This window comes from Trachemys scripta, chromosome 6, assembly GCF_013100865.1.
Source record: "Trachemys scripta elegans isolate TJP31775 chromosome 6, CAS_Tse_1.0, whole genome shotgun sequence".
Classification (NCBI taxonomy): Eukaryota; Metazoa; Chordata; order Testudines; family Emydidae; genus Trachemys; species Trachemys scripta.
This window is the reverse complement of record NC_048303.1, coordinates 52,737,849-52,756,743: the sequence shown is the minus strand read 5'-3', so window position 1 is coordinate 52,756,743 and position 18,895 is coordinate 52,737,849. Positions and strand designations below refer to the sequence as shown.

General features: G+C 40.5%; 1 long non-coding RNA gene across 2 annotated transcripts in view; it reads left to right on the top strand.

Annotated features, from left to right (window-relative positions):
- The first annotated feature begins 3,345 nt into the window (after positions 1 to 3,345).
- LOC117879523 overlaps positions 3,346 to 18,895 on the top strand; it is a 168,306-nt gene continuing 152,756 nt past the window's right edge. Inside the window, exon 1 of one of the 2 annotated variants that reach the window (XR_004646293.1) lies at positions 3,346 to 3,471. This is a non-coding gene — a long non-coding RNA (uncharacterized LOC117879523). Of the gene's footprint in view, positions 3,472 to 9,735; positions 9,918 to 18,895 lie in introns of those variants that run through there. The other variant, XR_004646294.1, reaches the window with a different exon arrangement.

Here is an 18,895-nt window from a genome sequence, read left to right as displayed (position 1 = left end):
TGTGCTTTAGCAATTCCTTCAATGTTAGCCCATGAACTCTTCAAATGCATTTCATTCTTTCATGCGGAATGTCCCCTTTCTTTCATCTCACGTACTTGCACCAAAATAGCGAGATCTTTTATGGAAGGGAAAAGCCAGAGGGGATCTTAATGCTCAGAAATCGGCTTCAAACACTTACGTGTGTGTCAGTAATATTGTCCACTGCTAGGAAAGTAACCAGACACATGGCATGAAGTTCTAGAGAAGTGGATACTTATGTCCGGGGATAAATATTCTGGAAACCCTTCAGCTGACTAGCGCTCTTGCAATCTCTGCACAGAGTGCAAGTGATTTTGGAAAGGAAGAAAACTGCAAATAATTCAGTCCTAAATTCATTGTACTGAAGCTGTTGGTTAAAATATGTAGATTTCCCCAGGATAACCTGACAGGTGTTTCTCTAATAAATAAAACATGGATGATGGACTCTGTCGGTAGATTGATTTAGTGGGTGATGACTATTAAGATCTTTAATTCTAGATCACAGATTATTATTAGGCTTTAACCTCCCACTATTTGCATGTTTTAAAGAATCTCTGATCTATCCGCCTGCTCTCATTTAGTGCAGGTAAAAGATTCATGTGCCAGCGGTTCTTATCAATTCTAATGTCATTTGCCTTTAAATGGGAAAGAAAAGATTGTTCCGAAAATTCTCTACAGAGCTAGGAAAATAAGGATTCAAAACCCACACTGTTCACTGCTTGCGTGCACGTCCCAACAAGTCTAGAATTGTTACATCTGTGGGGCAAAACCAGTTCTCTCTCCTTGTGGTAGTTCCAGACTTCACTAATGTGGGAAAGATACCTAACTATATGGACCTTTCCCCACATTGGTGGTGAACATCCAGCGTATGGGCGGAGTTAATATATTTTGTCTCTTTGTTTTAAGGAAAGGTGGTTTGTTTTTTGTTTGTTTGTTTGTTTGTTTGTTTTTCGCCAGATATTGGTTCCCTTATTTAAGAGCAAAAACCAGTTCTTGCCTGTCACGGCATAGAAAATGTATCAAACCGGTGTGGCTACTGTACTTACTTTTTGAAAAAGTGTATCTTGGATCAGTAACTACGTAGGTATTTCGATCAGTCTCTTCATTACACTGTATATTAATAATAGTCCTTAATCTCTAACCTGGACCAAAACGACCCTGCCTCTGTTTAACTATAGAACCTGGAGGGCAATTTTCTGCCATGATTGGTATAAACTCTTTCTGGGTTAAACAGAAGATAAAAATCAATATAGTAAGAGGAAGCTCTTTTCTCCTAGCTGAGAGATTTTAAGGTTTCTAGTGATGGCTTCCCCTTCCCTCCCCTCATTCTCTCTTCATCGTTTTCTTTATTAACCCATGCCATTATCTCAACATTTTTACTTGGTTAATTGCAGTAAGACCCCTTTGTGTGTGATGTTTTTACGCTGAAATTGACTAAATGCTTTCGTTTCTCTCATTTTTGCCATACATTCCCTACTTTTATTCGAAATCTGTAGTCACTTTTGTGTCAATTATTTCTGTTGGCTCAATATTTTTTTCCAGGCAGCTAAGCTAACCGAATTTTGGGACTTTTGTCCCATCTTCTTCATACAGTACGTTTCACTTTTTAAGTATGTTGCCCTTTTTAGTTTCTGAAATGTGTTCCGCCCTTCGAAGCGATCGGACATCTTCATTTCCTTATTAGTGTGGTTTGCAAGTTTTCCCTATACCATGTTCTCTTTCTCTATTTGATTAATTTGAGTTTCTGCTCTACTTTTCTCCTGTTTTCCAGAGCAGAGTTTTCTAAGTCAAGACATTACAAGACTTTGAAGTAATTCCATATCTAGTAGTAAGTGTACATACATGAGCCCCTCCTCGTGCCCCGGCAGAAATCTCTCATTTTTTCTGCATTAGGATTAGCTAATAATTTACTAACAGAACGGCGCTTTTATATTCAAGATTTAAAACTGATTTTGGTTTGAAGGTTTTTGGCAGAGAATGAATATTGAGAAATTGCCCTTGTGCTTACTTTTAACTTTACACTGGGTTTAATTTTCCACTGCACTGCGTGGTATTCTTTCTTTCTTTCTTTCTTTCTTTCTTTCTTTCTTTCTTTCTTATGAATCTTAAAACTATTATCTACAGCGGAAAGAAAAGTGCAAAGATCTAGATTGCAAGGTGTGGGATAAAGGCACAAAGGGTCATACCCAAAAAGGGCTGATTACAGTAAAGGTAGTTGTAAAGATTACCTTAAAATACTAATTGCGAATTGTCTTTTTTTTTTCCAGCTGTCATTTCCTAGTACATTATTTGCTATGGAATGTAACTAAACTAAACTAAACAAGAATGCTGCATTAGGCATCTCCAAAAAGCCACAACCATGAGTTTGCTCTAATTGCCTTTTTAGAATTATTTTAACTGATTCTATCCCATTTTCAAAGTTTCATTCTGGTTGCTACTGGGCTCAACGAAAATAAAGAATTAAATACGTGGTTATGTTTAACACATGAGGTGTTTCACGTTGCAGACACACTGCACAATATGCTCAAGCTCTAAAATATGCTACAAAGTGATTGCATCCATAAACTCTTTTCGTATTAAAGGTACCTCGAAGCCATTTATAATGCTCTGTAACTATCTGGTGGTTAAAATAATTCCCAATTCAAATATTTTCTAACGTTTTAATAACCCTAATCGTTTCAACTTGGGAGAGGAAGGGAAGAAGGAAGAGGGGTTATGTTTGATAGTCACTTTTGTTATTTACACAAGTAATATTTTTCCTGCATTTTACTTGTTTATTCAAGTTTGCAATAAAGTCCTGACTGCTAATCTCTGTTTGCTGAGTGACATTTTTGTTTGTTTGTTTCCCCTACGGTGATATTTGGGGAGGTAGCTTCTGATGCGGCATGACCCTGGGTGGTGTTAACAGTGACCGCAAATGTCTTGAGCATTTCCCAACCCCAAATGTTCCAAATCCTCCCTGCTCCCCCACCCCCGAAAAAGTCAGTCAGTCAGAAATGTTGTTATTTTTTTTTAACTGACAGTGCAGCTAGATTAAGCCACTTGAGCTAAATCACATCTTCCGCGCTGGTGCTTTACACAGTTTACTTTTTCCAACTGGAGAACCGCACAGACCCTTCTACCTCAAGTAAACTGTTGGAGGGGAAGGGGAAGATGCCGTGAGGAAATTTGCTGTCTATTCTCCTGTGATAGTTCATCCGAACTGTATGTCCTTGATTCGCCACTAGAGGTCACTGGCCCATCGCAGTCTTGCTGCACTTAGTTCCACCTCCATTTCCTCTTACTCAAATTAGCACTGCGTTAATTAACACTGTAGTCCATCAACGGGCGTTTCTCTGTACAGTACAGGAGCAGAGCTTATATAGACAAACCAAACCAAATATAAAAAGCACTTACCAAAACTCTTCATCATGTACAAAATGGGAAGCGCACGTCTGAGTGACCGGGGGCAAGGTATAGTGCCATCACTCTTTAACTTTTGTCTTGTTTGCTTGCTAAGTTGCTGTGAAATCTCTTCTCCCTGTGCAGGATCACTGGCGTTTTCACTCCCCTCCTCTGGCTCTGTGAGGCTGCTGGCCAGCACACAAATGCAGTGGTGCTCCTAGCCTCAGTTAAGAAAAGGTGTTAGGAATTTGCCCGCCTAGGTGTTGAAAAGAAACAGAAATCAACGTAAAGGGGGAACATTTATTAGAGAATGAAACGATGAAAGGTTTTAATGTTGGCTTTCAATTCGGTGAAATCAATGCAACAAACGGCCAGGGATTTACGTCACTAAAACGAACAGATTTCTAATTCCTACTGTAAAATAATTCAAAGGGGCCAGACAAAAATGTGTGCTAACACTTATTGAAGCAATAGGTGTATACTTTCATTTTATTTTTATGTTCTGTCGCGTGCCTGTTTCTGAATCCCCGAAAGGTCTTTAAATATCTGTATTTCGTTTGATACCTATGTTTCCAAAAGCATTTAAGGAGAATGTCCGAAAGCATTTTCCACGTTGATTTGAAACAAGACCAACTGCTGGTCTCCGGGGGGACTTATGGGAGGTCGGGAGGTAAATTGAGTCATAGATTGGAATAAATATTCCAGTGATCTAGTTTGCTTGATACAGACAAGTTTATTTAACACGTATTGAGTTTGATTACCTCTCTAGGGACAATAAATATTTCTGAAGGAAAGAAATTTCAGCAATAATAAAATGGAGTAAATTCACAGATTACATACGAAGTATAAAGTTTGGGCCGTTTTTCTTAGCGAATATACAGTAATCCTCTTGGATTGAGCATGACATGACCTTGAAATGTTCCACTTCTTACTGCTTGATATTTTTAAAAAATCATATAGACTTTTTTAAAAGGGACCTATGTCGTTTGTATTTAACAAATGTATTTAATTTACCATATTTATTTTCCGTGTTACCAAACCTGTTTAACAAAATGCTAGGCATGTGCATTGTTTTTCTTTAGCTTTGTATTCCTCTCCTAGCAGGCAGGGATAAATCTGGCTTTCCCTGCATTTTAGTTTTTGAATAAAACTGTTGATTACTTGGGTCTGCTTCCTTTTGTCCCTGGTTTATCTGGTGGGAAGCATTTACTGGAGATTAAGTGGAAAGTTGTCATAGGGTTAGGGTCCCTGTTTTAGCGGATAATTGTTTAGCTCTGTCCCAAAGAAGGAGAGTGACTTAGAGGGGGCAAACACTAATCCCCGACTCACAGGGACCTGTATAAGGGGGAAGAGGCACTCGGATGTCTAAATCAAAAAGCAGCATAGCCCAGAATAAAAAATGCTCATTTTTGTTTTCTGACCATGATCCTTGATTCTTCAGTGGCACTTTGTGGTGAAGTTTTCTAAGTGAAACCTAAATCTGCCACATCAGCATCTAGCTATAGATATATACACAGAGAGAGTTTTTTAAATGTCTATATGCTATATACAGTATGTGTATGTATCCGTATATCATTTATACAAATATATACTGCACACAGCATGCACGCACGCAACTTGTTTAAATGGTTCATTCTTTTTCTGAAGATCTATCCCGCAGAACTAGCAAATTAAAATCTGATCCAGTTACATTATAGCTTTGTTGCACAGGTGTCTGTTGTGAATAGCATTATGTCATGGATTTGGCCGAGACAGGCTCTTACCAGACGGAATTCAAAAGGATTCTCCCCCGCCCCCATTCTACCCTACCCCTCTATTATGGGAATGTACCTGATTTCCACAGGTATCTTTTGTTGGAAAATGATTAAGTGCAGAGTTGCTTGGGAACGTCTGTACAAGAGAAAGGGCCCTTTCTTGGACTAGATGGAGGACAGCTCCTATTTCTTCACTTCTGATGCAGCTCATCTCAAGAGTAGATCCAGGTGCACGAAAGAATGGGTCCCCTGGCAGGAGTTCTTGCAAGACACGTGCCCAGAGTGCTTGCTCATTCCAGCTTTGCGCGTTTAAATAAAATGCTAGACCCTTAGCATATATATATATATATATATATATATATAAATGTGGGTTGCTGGTCTCGATCCCCCAAGTTGCTGAGCACTTCCTGCTAGACTCTAGCCGCCCTCAATGTCAAGTTCAATGGATCTTAAAGGCACTAAGCACATTGGAGATCAATCATTTATTCAATATCAGATACCTTTGTGGATGTGCATTTTGCACAAACCCACAGGAAGGTCTTTGGGAAATAACGCTTGTCATTTCTTTCCCATGGGGAAAACTCTTCTTCCCAGAATATATCTGGAAAGTGACACCACCAAAAAAATTCCAACGGAAGTCTATTCTATTTAGCTGTTCACGTGCATCTAGCAATCACAACGAGATAAAAAAAGATATTAATTATAAAACTCAGAAACTGGTTTGATTTCTTCTAACATTTCGGATTAGAATGATCAGTTTGGTACTTTTCTATTTTGCAGTATAATGTTCACTTTTTAATTTGTTCAAACTCGGTATTTGGTTTATCTGGTCGCCTTTATTTCTTTACATAGAAAATCTTAAGATGTCATAAGGCCCTTTCTCATTTTCCATTCTGAATGTTATAAAGCACACCGTGATTAGTAGGTATACCTCAGACAGAAATGGACTCAAAACTTTTTTGGGGTAAACCAAATACAATGTAAAGGCGCTTCTTGCGACCATTGATTTCAATAGGAATTTTGCCTTTGGCTTCAGTTGGCGCAGGACTGGACCCTCATATGCAAATCTTTAAAAGTCAAACACCTACAACCAAGGAATTTTCAGAAATGCGCATTTTATTAATTACTTAACATATATTTTTATCACGACATGACGTGGCATTAACATTATATATATATATTGGAGATAAATATCCTCAGCTACTCTATACGTGTCCTGATTATAGCTACTGTACAATTAAGGGACTCGATCTTGCATTCCTTCCTCGGGGAAAACGTCAATTGAAGTTAATAGAAGTTTTGCGTCAGTAGAAATTGTAGGACGGAGCTCTATTTTTAATTGTGTTTAACTACCATAGATGAAAATAATATATTTTATATTTCTAACTTATTTTTGTTTAATCGATTTAATCTTATGCAGACCGGAGTAATATAGTGTCATCTTTTTAAAGCTGAAGTCTCCGATGACTTCACAGGAGAGTTCTGCTTAAAAATCGATGACATGATATGACCAGTACTTACTAAGGAATACGATTTTGCTATGGTATTTTTGTTGACTACACATCGAGACTGTATTGTCCATAGAGAGCATCGCCAACTGCAAGTACAAATGCAAACATACTAAGAGCAGAGTAAAGCTTTCAAAAGCCAAAGTAATAATAGATAAGCGAGAACACAATTTTAAATCATTTCAGAAATAAAGCAGAACTTTAAAACTGGTTGGATTCTCTCTGTCTCCATCAAAAGAGCTTCAAAGAAAACTCATGGTAAATCTCATTCCACTTGATAAGATTCATTATACTTAATAAAATAGTGAATAATACTATTAATGGACAGAAAAAAACAATACGGGAGTTTAAAAAAGCATGTAAAATTAAGCACTTTTTTCGTCTTAAATCTCGTTTGTAAACACTAGGAAGTCATTTACATTCACTTACATTTTCTTTTTAGAATCAAGTCTCCAGGTAATAATAAACTGGCTTTAGAACTAATATTTTTCAACCAGAAGACAAACCATTTCAGCCAGAATCAAAACAAGTGGGCCCAATCCTGCTCCCATTTAATTATTTTAAATGGAAAATCTCCCAATGACTTCAATGGCAATAGGACCAATCTGATTATTTTTCTCCACTTTTTTGTCTCTTTGAATTCTTAAAGATCGACAGCAACTCATTTCCCTTGTCGCTACAGTTGAGATGCCCAGAAACAGATTAGCTGTGTTTGTATGCTGAAAACAATATAGGCATATATTGAAAAGTATGTTGTCGTTACTGTATATATAGGTACTGCTTTGGAGAAGAGTAAACCTGAATGTGAACTACTCAGCAAGAAATATACACCAGGCAACTGATGGTCCTTAGTAAAAGTTAATGTAGTCACTGGAAATTTTTTATGGACAATGTAAGGAAAAATTACTCTGCTAATTCCCGGAGTTTGAATGATAATCTGTCGAAATGTAACATGTTTCAGATTATGGTATGTTATAAACCAATATGCAGACATTTGTTATCCAGCAGTTTGCAATATATTAATATTTATGTGTGTATTTTTTGGGGGGAAGGGTGTTAGGCGAGTTCAGCTTTAAAACTTAAAGCAAATTTTAGGATTTGAGTTGAAAGACAATAAGTTAAATTATGAGGAAATGATTAGATAATCATTTTAATGAAAAATATATAGTTCAGATATTTTAATATTTAAATTATATCAGAATACAATTATCTTTATACATAGTTATATGCAGATATTTATACTTATTACATTATGCACTTCACATAATGCCAAAATCTTGGGGGGAAAATAAAGATTTTTCTAGGTTTATAACATTATATAGAGAGTTAAATTATTTATTTCACACTCATTTAAATTTGTTTTCCTTCTACACCAAGGAAACGTCACTTTTATTTTGATATAACCAGTCTGCTTTTAAAATAAAACTAACTTCCTGTTTATCCATTTTACTTCACGATCATTGATACAATCGCTATTTAATTTAACTCGGTTATTTTGAAATGGAAGCTGCCAGGTAAATTCATTTTAAAACATAGCGTCAAAGTCTTCGTAATTTAACGTTTGCAATCCCCCATTCTGTACAGACACATACCACTTACATAACTCGTCACGAACCACAATCTTGCAGTTGTACTATGCACACCCATCAGTTATTTGCCAAATCATATTGTGCCATAATTTGCATTGTAGAGGAAAGGAGATTTTGTCGGATGAAATCACTGTTGTGTAAATTGTTAACAAACTGTGGTAAATGTAACAATTTGAAATGTAGGGGTTTGTTTTCCAAGCGGGTTGTTTAGGTATTCTGTGCTGTAACATCTAGGCTGAATATAAAGGTAAACAGGTTTTTGTATAGATGAATCGTTTGTAAAAATGTAGCAGTTCACCTTCAGTTCAACAAGGAAATCAAGAAGACAATTAGTATGTCTTTCAATACTGAAAGTTTCCACTGCTTTTTTCTCCCCTCCACCCCCCCAAAAAAAGGTAGGTGTGTGTATGTGTGTGTAGGTGAGAGAGCGAGCGAGGGAGCTATAATTCATAAAGCCTCCTATCGAATTAATAATGAGGGCCTGCTTTGATTGTGTTTAACAATGCACTGACGGTGGGCCTGGATTGATAAACAGACAGCTTTCTAAGCAAATCCACAAAATTATTTGAGTGTGTCTATGCACACTTTGCACTAAAAGCCCTTTGGCAAGACTTCCCAGATGTTATCTGTCTTAATCTGTTGTTTAAAACATCTCCCCACCCCACCCCGCGCCTGTCAGTTTCCATTTTTAAATACCTTTTAATTTTGTGTTTTGTCTCCCTTCTCAAGAAACATCTTGAACGACTGGGAAAGGAGCGCATTTTGAAACAACCGAGGTGCTCATTTGCTGAATCCCTAACCCACCTGGACCTTGAGTGACACCTCTGCATTATCACTACCATGCAGCAGTTTGTCTGCAAACTCATTTGTGTGGGATCAAATCCCGGGGGGGAAATGAACAGACTCTGTGTCGAGGTTACTTCCCCCCCCCCCAAAAAAAAAATCCTTTAAAATAAATTCAAGAGGAAAAAGTCACCGAATGTGTTGGGCACAATCTAAAGCTGTGTACAGGGCCATTTGCATGGGGCTGGAGGAACTGCCCTCCTTAGGGAGAGCAGCCCCGAAATGCAAGGGCTGCTGCGCCGAGATGAGGGAAGGAGGCAGGAGAAGCGCCGGCTGCTGGTGCTGCTGCTGCCCGGGATGTGGAGGGAGGCAGGGGTTGTAGGATCTCCCTCATTAAGCCGAGTTGGAGATGAAAGTGGCTCGCGACCCCGCTCCCCTGGATTTTCCCACCCTTTCGGACGCCTGCATGCTTAATCAGTGGAACAGGCAGGAAGGGGGCCCAGCAGACAGGCTTTTGTACTTCCCGGCCCTTGGTCAGCTCGGAGCTGACGTGCACACCAGGCTCCCCCCGAGGCTTTTTTTTTTTTTTCCCCGTCCAGGGGTGGGTGGTTGATGTCTGGCGAAGGGGGCGCGTCACGTTGCAGCCCGGTGAGGGCAGGCAGCATCCTGGTCCCCCCTCCTCCCCTCTCCCTCGCTCTTGGCGAAGGCTGAATGAGCAGGGCTTGGCTCGGAGAGTCAATGCTCTATGTGAGTGAGGGCGTGCGTGTGTCATGAGGAGAGACTGACGAGAAGAGACAGGACCTGAGCCTCTCGCAAGCAGGCAGCCTTGGGAGAGTGGGAGTGCAAGCGCCTCGGCCACCATTTACACTGGCATCGCTGGGGTAAGTACAAGGGCACCAGCAGCCGCCACTGGGCACTGACCATCACCTGGCAGGAGTCTGATGGCCTTTCCCCTTAGTGACCAGGCCCTGGGGGCAAGGTGTATCCCAATCCCCGTGTGCTTTGGAGGTGGCGAGGCGATGCTTACCCACTTGGTTGGTGAGGGTGGTCCGGGCGCTATCCCTGCGCTGGGTAGGGGGGAGAACGGAGGAGGTGGAGTGAGAATATCGGCAGCAGCATCCCCTCCCTCCCTGCCCATACTCCTCCCAGATAGCCTGGGTGCGCTCGGTCCCTTCACCCACTTCGCAGGAAACGTTGATTTCCTGCAAACACGGAGAGAAAGTTTAATGCTGGGCTCAGCGGGTTGCGCCGGGCGCAGCAGCAGCAGCAGCAGCAGGGGAAAGCTAGAGGCCATTTCACCAGCCAGGCTCGCATCTCCCTTTCTTTTCTTTTAATTTCTTACTGTTAATGACAAATCTTATTTACACGAAAAAATACTATTGGATTACAAGTCTGATCACCTGATGACGACCTGCCTATAGGCGTATTTACACACACACGCGCGCGCGCATACACGCACACACACACACTGCGGGCTGTATTCAATGAGGGGCAGCACGTGTAGGGAAGAAGACTTTATACGCACACGGATTCAGGGAGAGCTGGAACGCCCAGGATCATAGTCACACGTCGCACATGAGTGTGAGACTGCGTGCGTGCGCATTTTAAAGTTGCCAGCCATCTAGCTATGGTTTATTTAATGAAGAAGTAAGGGCTGACTTTTGTAAGGGTGTGTATTCGAGATGCCTGATCGCTCTGGTAGGGGTAAAGTTGACATTTGTCCTGCCCATGGCATTGGCTACCTTTCTGTTAGCTGGAGGAAACAGAAATGCAACTGAGCCAAGTTCTACAGTCTCTATGGGGGTAGAGAAAGGTACAAAGTCGGTTCAAAGAAAGAAACGTATATCTTGCTTAGGCAAACTGGCAAAACAGATATGGCTTCAGAAAGAACTTTCACATGAAGTGGGATGTTCAATTAAAAAAAAAGCCCTCACTTCCGCGCTGGGGCTTTTTCCCCTGGAAAGATGGGTTAAGGTGCGATGACCCTACCCTCTCCCCGCAACATCATTCTTTTGATCATGTGCCTGTAATCTACATCCCTTGGCCAGCCACTCCCAGGGTTTTATGCAATACGCCTGCTGCCACAATTAGCCTGCCCAGCTAGCACGCCAATTTATCGATGGGAATTGTTAGAGGTTTACATTTTCATGACTTGATTAATGCATGTCGACTGCGCTGCTGATCACTAGCCCTATTTCTTTATTCATTCATTCCTACCCAAAAGCTTTAAAAGAAGAGAGAGGGGGAAAACCTAATACAGAAAATGAATTTTGTAGTTAACATATTGGAACAAAGGACAATGCTGATTCCGTAGTGTTTATAGTATTTAATATCCCGTGGTGTTTTGTAAAATAAATATTATCAGACACGAGAATGTGTTAAGAGATGCCTGAAACTATTTGTTAACACGCGCACATACCCCACAACAAAAAAAGATTCTAATAAAGGTACTAACATCTAGAACTAGTAAAGTCTTCTGAAATGTGGAAATATGTTAGAACAAGCCGATTGCTCTGCAACAAGATCAAACTTTAAATTCATATCCGTGCTGTTTCTAAGAATATTGCTAAATATGCTACAGTAATCCCCATGGATGGCTAATTTTTGGTGGGTAGGTTGGGGGAACTTCATTATTTTCAATGCAAAATAATAGGTATTAAATTCCTTAGTGCCAGATACAAAATCAACATTATCTGGTGTCATTAAAACAAAAGAACAATAATATCCACAAAAATATCCAGGCAGATAAACTGTTGTATTAGCGGGAAAGCGGTGTGTTATTATCCATCTTGCAGCAGGTGCGATCACCCAGCATTTAGATACCTCTTCAATACTTAAAGACATATCTGATTTTCGTTTAGTTTTAGTTTTGTGGGTATAGGTGAGATCCTTGACCAGATACAATATCTTTGTCAGTATCTTTCCTTTTTATTGTATTATATTTCCTACAAAGAAAACGTTAATATTATTATGTATGGATAGGGGCTCATACAGACTCAGATATAATGTAATTGAGAGGTAGCCAAGTTTTGTTTATTATTCTTAATGCACATTTAAAGCATACATGCTTTGGGGACCTACATCTGGATGTACAGAATGAAAGGAAGTTAAAACCTCTGAAAGGTAGTTGGGGGCACAGACACGTTTTCAACAGCATATGTCAGCCACATTACCTTTTAAAATACATATTTAATAGGCCCGAGGCACACTTTTTCGTAATAGTTAAAAAGGTGGACGTTTTATTTAAAATACTAAATAAGTAAGTAAAAAGAAAGAAACTGTTGCAGGTACATAGAAATGTCCTTGAATGACAGTAAGCTTGTTTTCCCCCTCCTACTGTATCTTAAAGAGGAGCCTATTTTAAAAATAAATGCTAAAATGAAGTCTTGGAAGTCAATTACCGATCCAAACTGACTGTGTAAAGGCCCAGTTAGTAGACTACCAAAAATAACAAAAACATTTAAAAGCAGTTAATCCAATCAAATGTATAATCTACATCTTCGTGTGTGTGTTCCTGCTAGCAGACTAACAAGATTATCACTTCTCTACCAGTGTTTACATTCGTAAACATATCTTTTTGGTAAGATTAACCCGATCCTTAATTTTAGAGTGATAAAACAAACAAACAAACAAAAACCCCAAACAAAAACAAACAAACAAAAAAGCGGCAACAAGAAACACTTAAGTTACTCAATGTACATTGCGAGTAGCTAGGATGTGTTATTTCCATACAGTACCAATACAAATTAAATAAGACAAATTATCTTTTTTGAAGATCAAATACTAAAACTAAACTATTGTTTATGATATTATTGTCAAGGTCATCCATCCCTGCTCAAATGGTTTGTGAAATACTGCTGCCTTTAACAGTAAATTACGTTTACTGTTACATGTCTATCTTTTGGTCCTAACACTGGAAAGCTAAAGCCTTGGGGAAATGCCCCTGCTGAAATGATTTTTAGAATATTTCCCTCCCCCCCATTAAAAACAACCACCATAGCAGGACAAAGGCTCAACCTGGGCACAGTCGTGGGTGAACGAAAGGGTGAGGTGGGGACTTGCGAGTGCTGCCCTTCTTCGGTCCTGGTACCCACTTTGTCCCAACTTCCTGGGAAGAACCTACTCCGCAGTTACGGGTTTGAAATGATTCTCATCAGGTCAGTAATGCCTGAATAATATAATCCTGATCATCACTGAAAGGGGGGGGGGCATTTTAACTTCAGACAATGTAGGTCGGAGCTCTTATGCCTATATAACAGGGAGAGTAGGTCGATTTCCTTTAGAAAGAGCGTTTCGTGAGCTGAATATCACAATCGCCTTTGACTCTCCAGTGCTTGTTGTTTTTTTATTTTTATTTCGGTTAAAATCTTTTGACGAGACCCTGTTTCGCTCTGTTAAAATCTGAGTTTGAAGGGTTACACATATGAGCTTGGTTTCATTATTCCCTCCCCTACTGAGTGTATTCGATAGGAAAAGCGAGCCTGATGTTGGCTCTGCTTAAGCCTTTTATTTAAACTCAGCCCCACAACAGCCCCCCGCAACCATGTAGGTTTGTGTGAGCGACCAGTAGGTGTCGCTATCCCCCTGCTGGCCGGAGTCGTCCAAAGGCACAGACTGCCCCGCCTGATCCCTTCCCCAGGGACCTATTAGGGCTGTAAATTTTCTCTTAGTGACAGTATTATCACACCTTTCTCACCTGCCCATCGTACTGGGGCTTTGTTGGACAGGGCCACAAAGTTGTGCCAGTTATTGGGAAGGGGCTAGAGAAATGAATGGGGTGAGGGACATGAATCCAACCTCTGTCCCACCCACCCCTAACCTCGCCATCTTTTCACTTGATCTCTGTACAGTACTAGAAGATCAGCAGCGGACTTCAGCGAGCCCGGTGGATTTAAAAAAAAGGTTTAATCAGCATTTTGGGCAGATTATTATAGAAACCAATGAAATAATGGATCAGTTCAAATCTTAACTTTATGTATATTTATGCCAAGGTGTAAACTGATGAAGAAAATAAAAACACAAAAGCCATCAGGAAAAGGTGGCTAATGCTTATTCCGTAAGTGCTAAAGCTACGAACACTGCGTGCATAGAAACACAGCTGCATTGGCTACTTATCCATGATTGATGCTGAAGTTAGCGTTTTGAAGCCTCACAATATTATTGACTCACTAAAATGTATCTAACAAAGAGTTTACCGCACGTCACCCCTCTCCCCGCCCCCAGTTCCGAAAAATCTAACAATTTAGCCATTATTTGAAATGTGAATTAAATTTCCCGGTATTAAAATTCTTGTCCTCTGTTCTCCTGCCGCTGCTCTTGTTTTCTGCCTTGGGATGTCATGTAAGAGATTATTAATCAGCAAAAGGATGCGTAGTTTTGATTTTTTTTGTCTCCAAAGGAGAGGATTAAGCTCTAGTGAGGTGTATTTACCGTAGTTAAGGGAAGCTTTTGTACAGGGAAACCACTGTCCTAATTTAGTAATGTTGTGGGGGCAATAAATAAATAAATAGAATTGTACTTATTGAAAAAGTACAGGCGCTTTTAAAATGTAGGGCATTGATGTTAATTTTTTTAATGCTTACAGTAAAGGGTTTGGGTGTTGTGAAAACGACAGTCCTCCAGAGCTGTATTTTTTCTCTCTGTTAAAATAAGCTGTAAAGAATGCCAAAGAATGAGTGCCCACCTGTAAAGTGTGCCTGTACACGTCTTATTATTTACAGTATGATCGGGTGAAATAATGTATCTCTTACATTTAAAGAGCAAGCAAGAAGGAAAAGAAGCTGTAACAAGAATTAAAATTTATTTTTACAAACACCTTGCTCCATCTCTTAGAGCCAATGTTTATCCAGATTCTAGGTATTTTCTGCGTAAAATATGTGGTGAATAATGATCCTTCTGTGGCATTTTAAAAAACACACGTGAAATGTATGGATGTGGCGCTAAATATATATCCCTGTATTTTTAGCTTGCAAATGCTCAGTATTAGATAACTAATGTGTAACGTAATGGGGGGGAGCGATATTTATTATTCATATTCTATTCGCCAAGTTAGTGTTAAAGTGGCAAGTGACTGAAGCAAGACAGCTGTCCCTTGCTCTCCCTGTGGCACATGCCTTGGAGGGGGGAGGGGCTGCAAGGTGCAGGAGGGCCGGGAAAGTGGCCCTTGCAGATAGAACTGCGTGCGGAGGAGTTGGGGTTTGTGCTGGTTGCGGGGCTTATTCAAATACCGCCCGCTGCTGCTGTGATTCGCAGGGACTCGGCCTCCGTATGGTAATACAGGGCGAGGGGCGGGGGTGTGTGAGGAGGGGGGGTGTCGGGTGATGGGGGGTGCTCAGGCACCGCTCTCGAGGCAGCCCGGCTGGGACAGAGCACCGGCACCGGAGGCAGCTCGGCAGCGGCTCTCCCCACCCTCCAGCGGCGGCACCCAGCGACCCACCGGCCCCGGGGTAAGCAGCAGCACACGCAGCGGCAACTAGCCATCCAGGCGCATCGGGCACTGCCTTGCACCACTAAGGGAGACCAGGCACAGACAAGGAGATGATAGAGATATGGTTACAGCATCTATCTACCCATATAGACATAACGTGTACACCGCAGACCGATGTGTGACACAGAGAGCTGTGCATTATATAACAGTGATATATGTAGCGTGCAGACCTATGTACACGCATTCATACACACAGATGTATGTCTATATGTACAAACATATACCTGTGCCTATACAAGTTATGCGTGTTATTCACACACATATGTACGTGCTCATAAGTGTGCCTCTCTCTCTCTCTTAATATAGAGGCAGAGAGCTATGATTCACAGGTTTTCATTAAAATCAGCCTAGAAGACTGAATTGTTTTAGCCAGCTAGGTGTCCCCAACGTTACATGTAAATGAGCAACCCTGCAATCAGTTGTGGAGTCCAACAGTTATTCATAAAAATGTGTAGAAAATGTACTTTCCTAATGTATTGGTGCTATATATGGTAAGGTAAGAACTAACCTAATGGATGGTAGTGCCTGTTTCCGTTTTTTTTTTTTTTTTTTTTTTTTTTTAATGTTTTACGTGTGGCCATCTGACCACTTTTTATTGGGTGACATATCATCTGAGCACTTTAGTGTAGGGCTTGTAAAACTAGAGCAAGAGGCAGCGCTTGAAATACCGTAAGAATCGCTAAAGAATTAAAGTATACATGTTGTGAAACAGGTGCTGAATAATGTAGAACGAAAATTACACTCTGATATGTATTTCGAAATATATGCATTACAATCCTTGCGGAGGGCTAACTTTTGCCCTACTCGTTCGTGCAGGTAAGTCATTCATAGTGTAACTAATTACCTCTGCATATGCTTAGACTTATTTAATTTTAAAAATGTGTGTGTACATGCGGGCATTGTTCTTTTTATGGTACGAAATTCTACATTTTTAAAGCATACTATTGCTAGAAAGACTGTAATATTTTATTTTTAAACAGTTTAAACTATTTGTTTGCGATTTTAAAAATATTTCCCCCCATTAAAATAAACTGAAATAACCTAACATTGTTTTAACATACTTCAAGGCCTGTGGATTCTAGGATAAATACAATGTAATGATATCGGCAATATTTTAAAATAACACATGGAAATGCTTTTTCAATCACATAGGTGTCGGTTTTAAGCCACACACGTTAAAAATAAAATGTAGTACATTATTAATGTAGCGGTTAAGACAGAACGTACAACATGGTTGAAAATGTCTTCCTTGGGGAAAGCTGACCATACCTAGATCTACACAATTTAAAGAGAATATTTTGAAATCAAAGATTCCTGAAATCAACAGAGAAATACGTGCGTCTATAGGTCGTAATTCAGCACCGAAATATTATAAATCGTTTGAAACAGTTCCTATTACGCACGTTATCTAGATTGCCTTGTCCCCTAAAATGGTATTTTTTTCTAATATGAAGTTAATTAGGAGAACAAACTTTCACTCGCGAGCTGCTGCCATTACAGCTGATCAAGGTACACGTCAGTAATATGTGCCTCTCCTTTTAAGACCAAACAAGAATGTTGTGCAGCTTGAATTGTATTAACAATGTACATATATGGTAACCTTATACAACCAGAAGCAGGGGGGAAACTGTATATAGAGCACATACAGCAGAGCAGTCTTGCAAAAAATAAAAGAAAAAGATTTTTTTTTTAAATCAAGGAGGAAAATATAAAGAAAATGCGATAGCCTGTAACTTTCAGTAAATTAAAAAAATGCAAATATACCTTTACATATGCATCAGTATTAAAAATAATACACGCTGGAACCAACAGGAGCAGCAGCAGCAGGAGGAGGAGAGGAGAATGGCGCAGCGGTGAATCTCTGATTATGCATAGAGAGACGTCTGGAGCAGCCTCCTCTAACCTGTTCTCTTCTCCGTGCAGTGCTGCAGGCCGGCAGTCCTCAGTCAGCCACAGAACCGGAGCAGCAGAAACCTCTTCTCAGTGCCTAACAGATATTTGTCATTCGGGGTTTTTGGTTGTTGTTGTTTTTTTGGGGGGGGGGGTGGGGGGGGCGGGTTGGTTTGTTTCTGTTCCTTTAATTACAATCTTCAATAACAGGGACGATCGCTCCGGGAATCTACAGTCTCTTCTTCAAGCAGCAGGATTTGCATATTTTTAATGCCCTAATTTCCTTGATGTATGTAAATGCAGCCGGACGTACAGTAAGACTCAAGCTGACGTCAATGGACGTGACCTCGCTGTTAAACCTTGAACGTGAAGCTGGGATAGGGAAAACAGACGAAAGAGAGAGGGGGAGATGCAGCTTTGCAGCTTGAAAACGGCAAAAGCAGCAGAGGGGATATATTACAGCGGCGGCGGAGGCAGGAGCCAGCCAGCAGCCGCAGCAGCATCTTGAGCTGCAGAAGCCGTGGAAAGGCAGCTGGACACGTGTGAAGAGCCTTCCTCAGCTGCATTGCTCGTCTCTATCCCCGTTTGCAACCCACCTAAACTGATCAGCGCTTCTACCCCGTAAAATAAACGTTATAACAATTCCATCCCTCCCTCCCTCCCCAAACAACAGCGAAACAAAGCAAACAAACGCAACGTCTTGTAAATGATCCCACCAACAAAAATGGGACATAGTTGCTGCTGCTCTCCAGAAGATAATGAGCGGGAATCTACAACGTCGACTTTCACTAACCGTCTCCCTCCACCCCCCAAAAAGCAGCAGCAAACCCAAATATTAAAAGATACACGTGAGTTCAATGGGTGCAGGTAAATCGTCAGCGTAAGTGATCAGTGTGCTTCCTGTGGTACCTGGTTACTGAGACAGTGTTATGTACAGTGGCTGTGAGGGGACTGCTGCTAACAATGTCGGTTTGGAAAGAAGAGACAGAAAACAGAAGAATCGCTAGGCTCGTAGCGATTCACTTGCATGCCTTGTAAACCTAATTGCTATACCCAGTGGTGGCACTGATCTGCAAGTGAATCTTGGCCATAAGCACGTCTCTTGGTTTTCCATTCATGTCTCCCCGCTGAAGGGAGAGGCTGAATCTAAGGATACCCTGAATTCTGAATGTCTGAAGGTGCCTTATTAACTAAAACGGAGACAGAAGAGAGCAGATGTGAGAAATGCTTTCTGAAGCTGCGCTTCCTCTTCTCTCTGACTTTATCTTTTATTGCTCCTCCCTATATATACATAGGCCTGAAGAACCTTTATGGGCAGGGGGATTTCCCGAGATTAGGCTTCAGAATTATAGGCAGTCAAGTTTTAGAAAATCATGGACATTTTTCCTTAATATCTAACTTTTCCTTTTCTCGTGCCAGTGGTATGTTTCATGGCATTTATGTAGATTTTTACAGCCTTATAGTAAACCAGATGAAATATGT